Raw genomic sequence first — 14,163 nt, 5'->3', positions numbered from 1 at the left:
TAGACATGGGGACCTCATCCCCCTGAAAACCCAGACCCTTGGGCATGGGGTCTCCCAGACCTAAAATGGCCCATAGAGGGGGCCAAATCTCCCTCTCCTCTGAAAAATGCACTGGATCCTGGAGAATAGGGTCCCTGGGGCTGAAATCAACCTGAGACGAGAGGCTCCCCCTCTCCTTAATAAGGTGTTGGGCCCCAAGTTATGTAGTTGCTGGTGACGAAATCAGCTGGGAGAGGGGAGCCACATGCACTTCCTCTGCCCAAAAATAAACACCAGGCCCTCCGGCGCCCTGGCACACCACAGGTTTATTATTTTTTTGAAAGCAAGATTTTTTTTAACATTTTGCCTCAGATTTGCAGATCCTTAATGAATTTGCTGCAGTTTTATAAAATGCTTTGGGATCCCCCAATAGGCCTAGGGATCAGGGAATCCCAACCTTGCCCCTTACGTTTTTTTTTTTATTAAATCTTTTTATTATTGATTTGAAAAACCAGCAAGCATTACAATTACACAACAGAGCACCTGCATCCCCAACTGGGCCCACTGCAAAACGCAAAGATATAATGGCAGAATGCCCCTAGAGTAAGATCCAGCGAAACTCTGGAAGGAGGGGGATAACACAGCATGTCGCCTACAACCCATAATAGGCTGGCCGCGTAAAGGGACTTACCTAGGCGCAGAACGGTCCACAAAACAGCAAAGAACCCAGTGGGTATACACATTATTATGCCTTCATCATGCTGAGTGCAATACATATAAGTGTCAGGGGTGTCGCCCTGATGTGGCCTAGCCCCATCTTAATCCGGTGGAATCAGTCTAAGGATATGTAAATATGAAGAGCAACTAAGCTCTCTGAATTCCTTAGACACAATATTCATGAAAGGGGACCATATTTTTGCATACATAGATGGATCAGTATTAGCCGGCATAGACCAGTCGCTCCAGACCTAGAAGTATCCAGAGTTGACAAATCCATTGCCGATGATCCGGTATGGTGTGTGACCCCCAAAGTGCCAGCAGGATCCTATGTGCAGCCTTAAGGGCCATCTCCATCATTGGGAAGCCCCAGTAATATATAATCAGGGAAACAAGGTATTTCAGTTTGGAAAGCTTTGTACAAGTCATCTAGAATTTGTTCACAGAATCTCATGAGCTTGGGGCAGTTTCAAAGCAGGTGAAGCAGTTACCCGGGATTGCCAGCACTGGCCATCACAGATTGGGTTCCACTTTTGCATGCGTTTTGGGAGTGTATTACCAATAAGAGGTAATTTTATACACAGTTTCAGTGTGACCTGTGTTGAATGTGGAATGGTGGGCCCTGTAAAATATATCCCCCTACACTTTATCAGATAGGTCACATCCCAATTCTGCCTCCCATTGTCTTTAGCCTGGCGTTTTGTGTTTGCATGTGTTTGTTGTTAAAAAGCGGTAGATTTCAGAAATTAACTTTTATCATCAGATTACAGAAAAAAACATTTTTCAAAGGTGGTCATGGGCCTACAGACGGTTGGGAGTACTTTGGGATTCATCAGCCAATGAGCAGGTTGGGTGTGCATGTACCTGTCTTGATCCAACAATGAGTATTGGGATTTGAACTCATCAAGGGAATGAAACTAGCAGAGTGAAAGAGGCAACCCCACTCGCTTGAATCCACCAGCTAACCAAAGTTTAGCCACTTGGGTCGACGTGCCCAGCGGGAAGTCAGGGTTGGTGAATAGCAGGGTTAATTGAAATGGAAATGACAAAAGACCAGCTGTGTGTACCACCATCCGGGACCGCCAGGCCCCCCTCCTGTTTGTAAGAAGTAAAAGCTGCTTCTGCAGTCTTGGTTTCGTGTTCCCCCAAATAAAGTGGTCTATGGTCTGCTGGAGCTGTTGTAGGGCCCCCGGTGGAGGGGTAAGCGGCAGTGCCTGGAAAAGAAATAAGATCCTATGGAGTACATTTATTTTTACCGTGGTGATCCTACCCATCCACAACAGGGGCAGCCATTGCCAATGGTCTAGATCACCATGGATCACTTCACTAAGTGTAGAGTAATTCGTCTTGGCTGTCCTAGTGAGAGTCCAGTCTTAAACTACACCCAAATATAGAAGAGCCCTCTCCACCCATTGAAACTCATATTGTGCCCAGAGGGTATGCGCAGTACCTGGAAGTGTGGTGAGATTCAGGATATGCGATTTGGACAGATTCATCTTGAAGCCAGACACTGCTCCAAAAGCTTCAATTTCAGAGATGTATGTATGTATGTGTCTTGTAAAGCACACTGCTGCCCTGAGGCATTGTGGCGCTGGGGAACCTGTCCTGGCTATCACTGTGAGATGGTCCCTACTGGGTATCTCCAAGGAGAAACCAGGCATCCCCGGCGAATGTGGGGGGCCGTTGTAGAGATGAGGCAAGCTAATGCCCAGAGTTGCCGAGTGTGATCCCTGGTTAGAGTAGACCCTGGTCCACGACCCTGCCGCGTCGGGAATTGAACCCTGGTCCCGGGCCGTTCTCTGCTTCCGGGTCTGCCGCCTCTAACCAGTGAGCCACACCACTTCACAGATGATTGCCTGTAGCGAAGAAAGGGGTTGAGCAATAGAGAAAATTATGGCATCTGCATGGAGGCTGATGAGATGCTGGTCCACCCCAAATATTATGCCAACTGTACCAGGTTTGTCACTTACCCTCTGGGGAAAGGGTCCATATAGATGGTGAACAGGAGTGGGGAGAGTAGGCATCCTTGTCTGGTGCCCCTCTCCACATGCAATCCCTCTGAACTCACCCCGTTCACTCACATTGTTGCTTTAGGTGCACTGTAGGTGCTGCAGATCCAATTCAGGAACCGGCCTCCCAACCTAAATTGCTGAAGGGTTGTGAACAGATAAGGCCAGCGTTCCCTATTGAATACCTTCTCCCTGTCCACAGCCAACAGTAGAGCCTCTTCTCGGGATTGTTGAACTTTGTCAATGAGGTGACAGGGACGCTTGGTGTTGTCCCCATATTGACGATAGAGGATAAAACCTGCTTGGTCAGGATCAATCAAGCCTGGCATCCGGGGATTGAGACGGTGTGCTAGGATCCCAGTGAAAAGTTTTGCGTCGACATTCAGCAGTGAAAACGGGCGGTATGAACTACAGAGCTCAGGGTCTTTCTCTGGTTTCGGGATCACAGTAATGGAAGCCTTACGCATAGTGTCGGTGAGCGAGCCGGTCTCCGTGAAGGAGCTGATTAATCTGGTAAGGACAGGAGCTAATTCTTTGCAAAAGGTCTTATAAAAGGCGGCACTGAAACCATGAGGTCCCGTGATTTCATGGGCTTTAGTCTGGCGATAGCAGCAATCACCTCCTCAATCTTAAAGGGCTGATCAAGCACATCAGCTTCCTGAGGTGGTAGCTGGGTGATCGCAGCTGACTGGAGATAGGGAAGTGGATAGGGGACCATCAGGTGGTCTTTCAAGTATAAGGAGGAGCAGAATGCTCAGAATTACGTCACTATACCAGTGGCCTCTTGTGCTACTGTGCCCTTATGCAATTGGATGCCTTTAACTGTGTTAGCGTGCTGAGTGCTATGCTGGCAGTGGGCTAACATTTGTCCGCCCTTATTGATGCCCACATGGAATTTGTATCTTAAGTGGAGCCTGGTGTATTCTGTCATGTCATGATCCTGGTGCTTAAGCTTAGTCCGAGCCTGTTCTAATTCCCGCCAAACCCAAGGAGCACCTGTGCATTTGTGAATGGTCTCCAGTTCCAGTACAGATTTCCCCAGTTCCTCACTTTTGTCCTTTCTGAGTTTGTTTTCATATGCAGATTGTGCAATGAGGGTCCCCCTAACAACCAATTTCAGGGCCTCCCAAACAGAAGAGAGTCCTCTCTTGTGTCATTTACTAGTAGGCAGATAGATATCACCAGCCTACTGGAAGACACTGTATCTGGTGAAAGCAACAAGGAAATGTCGTAGGTGCCATGTAGGTCATTGGGAGCTGTGTTATGGACAGAGAAGGTAAGAGTGATAGCGGCATGGTCTAAAAGAGTGTGGGGTTCAATGGAAGAGTCAGAGATAAGCTCCCATGCCACAGGGGAAGTAAGGAAGGGATCTAACCTTGTGTAGTTTTTGTGGGCTGTGGAATAGTATGTATAATCCTGGATCTACGGGTGCTGCAAGCACCACACATCATGTAGCCCGTATTTGGTCAGCCAAGCCAACCCCTCAGGAGTGAGTCTGTCCTGCCCAGTTTTCAAAGCATTCAGTCCCTGGTCCATAACTAGGTTGAAGTCGTTTCCCATAAAAAGAGTTTGGTCAGGGGATTGGAGTATCCCTGTTATTGCTCTGGTTAAAACGGCTTCCTGACTTCATTAGGGGCATAGAGGGAAGCAACCGTAAAGTGAAAAGACCCAATCTGAACGCATACTGCCAATGCACGACCCTTCAGTTTGAAGCAAGTGTCCAGGGCAACCCCTTGAAAGTGATGAGACAGAAGAACTGCTTCCCCACCATTTTCCCCTTCATAGAAAATCATACCTGCCGAATGGAATTTCCTAGAGTGCATTCTGTGTGTGTCTTGCACCAGGAGGTGTGTTTCCTGGAGCAAACAGACATCCCCTGTGTTCCAGAAGGGAAAAAATTGCTTCTCATTTAGTGGGGTTATTAAGGCCCTTCACATTCATGCTAATAATTCTAACCTCCATGTGATAGACGAGTGGGAATGTGTGGCTGTGACGGGGAGGTCATCCCATTGGTGAATCGGGCAGTCTCAAACGGCACCTGGGCAGTGCGAAGAGATACACAGAGCACAAGCATATTTGTAACGGTTGGAAGGAGAGTCCCAGAAACTTGTCCCAACCCTAAACCATAACAAGGAAAAGAATTACAGACCAACGGGTCCTAGTGTCTTTCAAGTAGAGAAAGTCTGAGTCCTTTGGGATGTCCAGGTCAATGGCGGTCATCTCCAGCCAGGTAGGTTCCCGGCCTCCGTCCCTACCCATGAATTATACACCCAAGCAGAGACATGCAGTACCTCAATGGGGGGAGATTCGAGGCTTGTAGCTCTCCGCCTGAGAGGGAGAGCAACACATCTCTCCGTTGCCATGGTCGAAGGGTAAGGTCAAAAGGGCCTCGATCTTAGGCCACGCCTGGTCCCATAGTTGTCCCCATCATGGGCTTTCTTTTCCGACATAGATCGGTGAAATGGCGAGTCGGGTGTAATCTCAAGGACTTTGTAAGCTTCCGCCAGAGAGCGTATCTGCATTGTCCTGCCATTGAGTTGAAAGATGAGGTGAAATGTGTGGCCCCAAGCACAGGATTTTCCATGAGAACTAAGATAGCTTGTGATCGGACAAAAGTCCTTCCTCATCATTAGTGTGGATGCAGATGGGGCCTGAACAATATGGAGGGAGTTGCCGCGAAACCGGAGCCCCTGGTCTGCCCAAGCTGCTTTAAGGATTGCTTCTTTTTCTGTAAAATTGTGAACACACATCAGGATGTCCACCGGTCGTCTAGGTAGCGCTCTAGGAGGGCCAACTCTGTGGCATCTGTTGTTCTTTATAGAGACGTTTTTATGTCTGTCAACTAAATAATTGTGGTATATTGGTATTGTTATAATATTATAAACTTTTTGGCAAATTTCAAATTTCCTTTATTGGGAGAGTAACTACCAAGATGGTGTTGATAAATGCCTTACTCCTCATTGGACGATTTTTGGGATAGGCAGAAACATGTAACCATTCTACCATAATTGGTCTGAAGTAATAGCCCCCTCTTAGTTTTACCCTATCCTTTGGAGACACAAATAAGCTATCTACAAGTCCACCAAGATATTATTTAGCTACCCTTACTCTAGAACTCTTTACCCCTCTCCTACACCTAGAAGCTCACATAGGGATTCAACTCCTGACTATTCCCCCAAGTGCTCCTTCACTGATTGGTGGAGTTGTAGCCTGCACCACTAACTTTGGTGAGTGATGTAAGGAGGAACTCTATGATGAAGTTTGCCACCTTATGGTGTGAGAGAGTTTTTGTCCTTAACAAACAAATTATTAGTAGGCAGGGATGTAGCTTCAGGGGTGTTACCCCACCCTATTAAATGTATTTTTAGTACATAGGGCCCTATTAGGATGGCGGACGTCCGCCACCCCAGAGGTGGAGGGACCGTCCGCAGGGGCAGTGGCGGACCCTCCGTGCAAATTAGGATGTGACCCCCACTCTGGCGGTCACATCCTGTATTTTTAACATTGCAGCACCCGCCGCCATGTTAAAAATGCATGTATAGCATTTACATGCACAAAGCACGGTGCCTGCCGCTATGTTCATGTAAAAGCAGGGGGGTACCATAGGTACCCCCCATGTGCACCCCCCACCCCCTGACACCCTGGGGGCCCGCAACGGGCCCCAAACTGAAAAGACCACATGCTTTTCCACGGCGGAAAAGCCGCCGTGGAAAAGCATGTTTACGCATGCATCCTAATATGGCTGGCGGTGTCTGATAAAAACCGCCACCATATTAGAGCTTTTCCGCCGCGGGACCGCAGAGGAGAAGCTGCGGATGGTCTTCCCGACCCCCCTACCATCCTAATCTGGTGGGGGTCTTTTAAATCACTGCAGCGGTGAATCCGCATCCTCCAGGCCGGCGGTGGCTTCCGCCGGCCCGGAGGATGCGGATTCACCGCAATCCTAATCGGGCCCATAGTTTGGTACAGGTGCTTTCAGTCAGGTCTGATGAGGTGGCTGTTTGATTTTATGGGGAATTTTTACATAAACACAGACAAAAGTGCACACACATTTCTTCCTCTTTGTTTTGAAAGTCTTAAAAAATGACGGCAATTTTCCAAAACATAATATTGGGCCTGATCAAAATGCAGGTCAGACTGGCTTCTGCGGATCTTGTTGGAGGCGGTCCGACTGCCAGTTGGTCCTGCTGTTCGATTACGATGCTAGCATGCTATACTCTGACCAACCACTGTAAGAACGCAGACTCCAAAAGCTTTTCTTCAACATGGCAGTAGTTGAAAAACAGCATCAATGGGGCAATGCACGAATCCCTGACCGCCTTCCGCAATATGCTCTGTGTAGAGGTCCGAGCACCTGTAAAAATCAGCTTATCTCTGACAGTCTCCACTGGGAATCACTTTCTCCAGTTTCCTCTTGCTCCGCTGCAGCTGAACTCTAAACACTATCACCTAGTTGTGAAGCATTTTAGAATCAAGTGAAAGTTACCGATTCATGCCCTTATATAGGTTCAATTCACATTGCCCTGATATAGGCATAGAAATAATTCCCCTACTTAGACATAACCCATCAAGTCCAAATACAGGCATGGTTACTTCCACTAGTTCCAAAAAGCCACAACAATTTCTTGGAAAATTCGGCTTCAGCAGTCAGGGTCATCCCCTTCCTTGAATATTGATTTGTCCTAGAAATCATGGCGTTTTCAAAGTACTAATATTCCCAAACCAGGCACCTTCAATGTATAAATATGCCTTCACTTGCCCTAGCAAACACACGGTGGTTCAGACCAGCTCGACTATCTATTGCCCGACGCAGCTCGCTACAGCAAGTGCCGAAGGAAGCCGACCCTCCAGCTGACGCACTGACAGAGAAGCTGTCCTTTCTCTCGCAGAGAATCCAGCTCCAGTGTTTCCAAGCTCCCCTTGCGGGGTGTTGGGAAATCGAGTCCAGAGACAGAGATACCAGACCTCCGACATTCTAAAACCAAGGTACGGAGCTGATTAGACCCTAAGAGAACTCTTGGTTAGATTCTTGGCAAAAACAAACTAAACCTATGCTCCACCTCACTTACTTCTTCCCTCGTACTAGACTTAGGGTAGGTACATTTGGGGTAGGCGTATTTTAGAAGCACCAGTTGAGTACTTTTTAGCCTTTGTTATTTATGTATGTATTTATCTATGGTCTAGGAACCATACAAAGCTTTTACAGTAATTTTATAATATTCTTCATACTGTACGCATTATACTTTGTAACCAGTATTACGATTGTAACAGTTCATCTTACCTGTCTGAGAAAGAAGACAGTTCAATAAACCCTTTTATTGAAAATGCCCGCCTCTCTATTTCTCTGCACCTCTGTTGAAACGAAGCAGGCATGATTGACTGAGTAAAATATCTGTCTATTGTTTCCACGACTCTGAAGAATATTTTTATTCTTGGGGAAACAAAGTTGTCATGTTTATGCGGTTGTCAGAAATGAATCCCTTCTTGTTTATTTGAGAAAGTTTCTAGTGACCTCTGAGCTAGCTGGCACTCAAAATTAAGTCTAACATATTCGATAGAGACCTAGTCCACATAAGTCCTACGTCAAATCTATAGGATATATTATTCCAATACGCATAGCCTATTGAGAATATAGGAACTACACTACACTCTCACCTTGTGGGTGCTGGAATGCAGGTAAGTCTGTAGGTGGCAGGTATCCCCATTGACTGTGATATTTACCACAAAGAAGCTGCTCCTAGCATGATGGCTTAGGTGCTACAGTGTAATAGTGTTAGTTTGTGAGTGCAGGCATCTCACAAAAAGTGAAAGACTGGTCTCACACACCACCTGGTGTCATGCTTCATCATTGACCAGTCCTCGCCCTCTAAAAACGTGGTTTGATAGAGGGCGGGCATACACCTGAAGAAAAGTATTCACTTCTAAAGCTAAGTGGGGGACCTTACAAAAATGTGAAGTTAAAATGCCATTACAGATGTCATACTTATTTTATTGTAACTGGCATCTGTATGATGTTTAAAAACAATGGTCGGTGTGATGGGGATTCTATTGTCCCCCCACCGTACTATAAGTTGTCAACATGTTTCTGGCTGCTGGCCCCAAGGGGTCTGTGGCATTCATCAGAACCTATACTGCATAAATTGGCTCCGTTCTTACCGGGCTTAGTAGGTGAGGGTTCCACCTGGTGGGGAGAGCAGTTTCACTCGTCACCGTATATGCGACTAAATTTAACACCTGTAGGAAAAGAAAACAAAAGTGAAGTCCAGACACAAGTGATGCAATAACAAGTCTGGCAAAGTACATCCGGTACGCCAAATACTCCTGCAAGTAATACGTGCGTGGCTACGAGTGCATCTAGTAGTGTCATTCATCTGTGCACTTAGAAAAAATGGGGAACATGGTTCCCAATGCTAACCCTAACAAATGGGACCTACTAGCCCCTTAGGAGAGTGAGGAGGGGAGACCCCTTTGGTCAAGAGCTATATAAGGGGAAACAAAAGAGAAATCCCATTGGGGAGTTTAAAAGGGGAGGAGGGTTCTGGGTACTCTTGTTAAAAACTGATTTCACCAGCTAGTCAAACGTCTTAGGCAAGTTATCAAGGATATCCCACATATTCATTCATCCCATCCATACTCTCACTGTAAATGGGAAGAACTGCCGCCTCTACACCTGCATCCGATCTCCTCACTTCCTCGCTGGTGAATGAGGGAAGCACACAGCTCTCTATTTATACCCTATGGCATCTTAATGCAGTTGTTAATTAGGCGAGAAAGACGGGGATCCGGTGTCAGGGACCGTGCTCACAAAATCTTACCTGACCAGCCTGTTGCTTGTTAAGGATTGATGCGGCCCTTATCAGGACATCCGCCATCTCACAAGTGGCTTGCCTGGATAGTGCAGCATGATTTTGGGCCGTTATTGCTGCTTGTATCTGTCTATCTCTAGGGTGTAGTGCCTATATTCCCAATAGGCTCTGCACATTGGAATAATATATTCAGCAGTGTAGACGTAGGACTGATGTTATCTAGGTCTCTACTGACTATATTAGACTTAAGGTTTGCCAGCTAGCTCAGAGGTCACTAGAAACTTTCTCGAATAAACGAGGAGGAGTTCAACCTCCCTGGATAGACAAGAAGGGATTAGCTTCTGACAACCATAAAACATGACAACTTTGCTTTCCCTGAATAAGAGTGTATCTCTAGAGTCGTGTGAAAACAAAAGACAGCTATTTCACTCAGTCAAATGTGCGTACTTAGTTTCACCAGAATGCAGAGAAAAGAGAGACGGGCATTTTCAATAAAAGGTGTTATTTATTGAGCAGTCTTCTTCCTCATACAAGAGAAATGAATTGCCACGATTGTAATGCTCATGGTAAAGTAAAGTGCGTACAGTAAAAGGAGGATTATAAAATAACACTGTAAAAGCATTGATATGGTTTCTTAGCCATATGATACTTTAAAATAGATAAAATATATACATACATATATACATTGACTAATCGTACTCAACTGGTGCTTCTAAATACGCCTACCCCGGTGTACCTGACCTACGCCTAATACATGGGAGGGAGTAAGTAAGTAGCAGTTTAAGTTAAGTTTGTTTTGCCAAGAATCTGACTCAAGAATTCTCTGTAAGGGTTTAGTCAGTTCCGTACCTGGGTAATAGAAAGCAGGAGGTCTGGTATCTCTCTCTCAGGACTCGATATCCCTGCAACCCGCAAGGGTAGGCTGGAAACGCCGGAGCTGGATTTCTCGGCAGGAGAAAAGACAGCGTCTTTCTCAGCGCATCAAAGAGGAGGGGCAGCGTCCGTGGGCTCTCGCATCAGCTGGGCTTTCGGGCAAGTAGATAGCTGCTCTGCTCCAGATTCACCACCGTGTGTTTGCTTAAGGCAACGTTGGAATATTTATACCTGAAAGGTGCCTGGGTTTGACGTAAGGTTGGACATAAGACGTCAATAAAGATGTCACTAAGAACTGGTCGTTCTTACAGTCCTTTACAGGAGTTCTAGGACGAAATCAAAACAAAAGCAAGGGGGATTTCCCAGGTTGCTGGAGGCTTGGTTTTGTTTAGAGAACTCGGTGTGCTTTACTAGGGGGCTGGAGAAGTAGCCCTGCTTAATGTGACAGCATGTGCTACGACTATGATGGCTATCATGGCTATGTATATGATTATTATGCCGTTGTATGGATATTATTGATTATAGCCGGACAAGGGCATAAAATAGGAATATCGATTCAGGTTTCCTAGATAAAACACTACACCCACTCTACGAATTAATGTCCAGCATTACTAAAACTTAAGCAATAGTAAACATAAAAGGTGCATGTGTATACCAACCCACCCCAAAATACATTTTTGCATTTGAAATGGTGTATGCGAAATACATGAAAATGATTATAGGTACTGTACGCTTTTCAAGCAGTGTAATCATTCATTAAAAAGGATGCATATATATATCGGCATGAATGATTTGCGAAATTTACACATGAAATGGCTCTTAATACAGAAAAAGGGTTGAGACCATTCCATCACATATAAATACAGTTGCTGTAAATGTGCTAGAGGCTGACGTGATATATTGTCTTTTAGAGTTCCTAAAATAGAAGCTCTGTTCTCTAAGAATAGTTCTACTTCAAGCAGAGTACATGTGCCAAAAAAATTGTAAATATTTTGGAATCGGGAAAAAAAATAATTTCACTTTCAGGGGAGAGAGAAAAAATATCGTTCCAAATATGTTCAATAGCTTTTGTTTATCAAAGCCGAAGGCCGAATTCAGAGTTCAGGGAACGCTGTGTACTAGTTTGCTTAAAAGTTATTCTTTTTGTTCGAGGGAAAACATCATTTCAGACAGACTTTCAAAAAAGTGGTTTACCGCTTCAGGTGAAAGTTCGACCAAGTTGGAAAATGCCGCAACTGTGCAGTCATGAGCATGATTGCTATTATCGATGACAAGATCAGCAGTGCTCACAGAAGGTCGTACCTGGGTGATGTTGCTCTCATCTCGTACTTCACTACCCTTTAATCGCAGTGGTGAAGTCTCAACGAATGCCGTCATCAGGATCGGTAACCGCTGGGGACAACACGATGCATGAGCCATTACAGGACTTAGCAAAGTATCTGTATCCAATGGTACTGCTGAATGTAGTGTAAGACAAACGTCCAACATGCATTCTTCTCCGCATAGCATACATCGAAGCACAGGTAAGACACAATTCTGCCAGATGGGTCTGAATGAAAGAAACCAGGTCATATTCAGATCTCTTAGCCGGGCTAATCCAAGGACTTTAGTTATGCGGTCCCGATAGCGTATAGCTAGGATCGTTTCTTCCATTGTTGCAGGAGTCGTGTCTGCGTTTTGGCTTGCCATAACGAAGCAGAAGTATCAAAAATAAAATGCCTGCTACGAGTCCCAACAGGAGTGGTAGGCCGCCAAAGACAGAATGGACAAAATTAGGAAAAATGCCCAGAACTGTTGTGAAGGGTTTTAACAGTCCCGAAAAAACTGTCTTAAATATATGTGGGATACCGCCAGTATCGGACATATTTAGGATTTGGCTTAACATTTCTGCGAAATGTAGGGGGCAATTTGCTGATAAAAGGCTATGTATCTCTGCCGTTGTCCTTGCGACTTGCAGATCATACGTTTCTTTTGATGACGTCAAGGGCACAGTTGTCTGCAAAAGGACAGACTTCATTCTGCTTAAAGTATCCATTCGAATAGAAGAGATATTCACAAATGGCCAAATGTTTTCCTCCCTGTCTGGAGTGCTATTTGGAAACAATACTTGCATACAGCAAGTGACCATGGAACTAACGCTAACTAGATAAGCTTTTCCTGGCACCATGCCACAACATCTGTGGTCCACTATTAGAATATAGCTCCCGTTAGAAAGCCGTCTAAAGAATGGCTCTATTTAAGTTGCAGGTGTGCCATGCAGGTGAAATGAAAGGTTATTTGAAGTCCCCTCACAGGCCCCATGCAAGTTAATACCTTGACACAGAAGTATACCACTTAGTGATCTTTTACAATTATTACCACTAAGAAATACATTCTGTTCTTTTTCACTATAACATGTGTGTGTGTAAGGTAATTTCCATGATGACTTAATGTACCCTTTACCCAACCTTTCATACTGGCCTGCTGGTATATATTCTTGACAGAATTTAAATTTGAAAGTTGTTATCGGAATAGTTATTATTCCGTGTATTATCCATTCAATGACAGGTCGTTCTGACATTGTCAATGGTAATCTCTCAAGTTTTTCAATGCTCAGAATTGTATATTCCACTCCTTTCTGTGCCAAGCTGATTTGTGTATCAGTAAGGTTAAAGATAGAGAATAATGACGTTGTGTTGATTAAACGCCAAGGCACGTAGCCTGAACGCAGATTTTGTAACGTCCAGCCAAGCTGTACAATAGAACGTAATTGGGATTGACCATGTTGTAACATTAGCAAGTCCTGTTCTATTATATCTATAGCAGATGATACAATACTGTCCAGTGAATATATTCTGGAAGACAGAGTCATTAACCTATTGTCCACAACAGAAAGTGATTTTTCCAAATTAATACGGTCAATTTCCCGTATTTTTTCTGCTGTTTCAATTTGCATTATTTTCCAAGCTTTGTTGTAAGCTGCATATATACCGGCCGCTATGAAACGTTTTTGACGCTGTTTGCGTGGTCCCATTATGAAATCACGCAAGGCAGCACCATCTTTAAGTAAAGTCAAGTGTTGCTTAATTTCTGCCAGTGTGGATTTCTGTAGCCATTCGAGGCAGAGTTTTCCTACACTGTATGTTGTAACTATCCCTGGATGTTGTCTCTGGGAGTATCTAGGGTCTGGCCTGGTCAATTTGAACCCCTGTATTTTGTTCAGGAATCTATCTTGACAGTTATTTGTGTCTGTGGGCCAGATCAACCATTTCTTCCAATCAGGATGTGTTCTGTTTTGGTTAAAAATACGGGATACGTCTATCTCAACATCTGTAGTGCTATTACTGTCTGGTGTTGGCTTTGGAATAGACGGTTTGTTTAAGTCTTTAATTTTGGCTAGGCCAAGACAGGTTGTCTGTTGAATGGTATCATTCAAGAATATAATTTGTTCTGGGATCATGCAGGCTCTAAATAATGATTCTATACCTTGGACCTGCCAATCTTTGGTACCCCAGATGGTTTTTGTTTCAATATTGTTTTTCCAAAAATCAAAACCAAATATAGTCCTTTGTTCATAAAATGCTTCTGAATAGATTAATTTAGTGTTTGTCAGCATTGTTTTCATTCCTGTCTTATTTAACATTTTGAAATTAAAGTTTTCTGCTTCACTTGTGTTAAACCCTGAGAAATATGGGAATTTTTCATAAAATGTTTTTGAACTGCCTTTTGGTGGAGTTGCACAATGTTCCCATTGATTATAATTTAAAACATTTCTAGGTTGAGCAGATTTATGCAAATAG

The sequence above is a fragment of the Lissotriton helveticus genome, chromosome 3_1 (assembly GCF_964261635.1).
Source record: "Lissotriton helveticus chromosome 3_1, aLisHel1.1, whole genome shotgun sequence".
NCBI classification, from domain to species: domain Eukaryota; kingdom Metazoa; phylum Chordata; class Amphibia; order Caudata; family Salamandridae; genus Lissotriton; species Lissotriton helveticus.
This window is presented reverse-complemented; position numbering follows the sequence as displayed.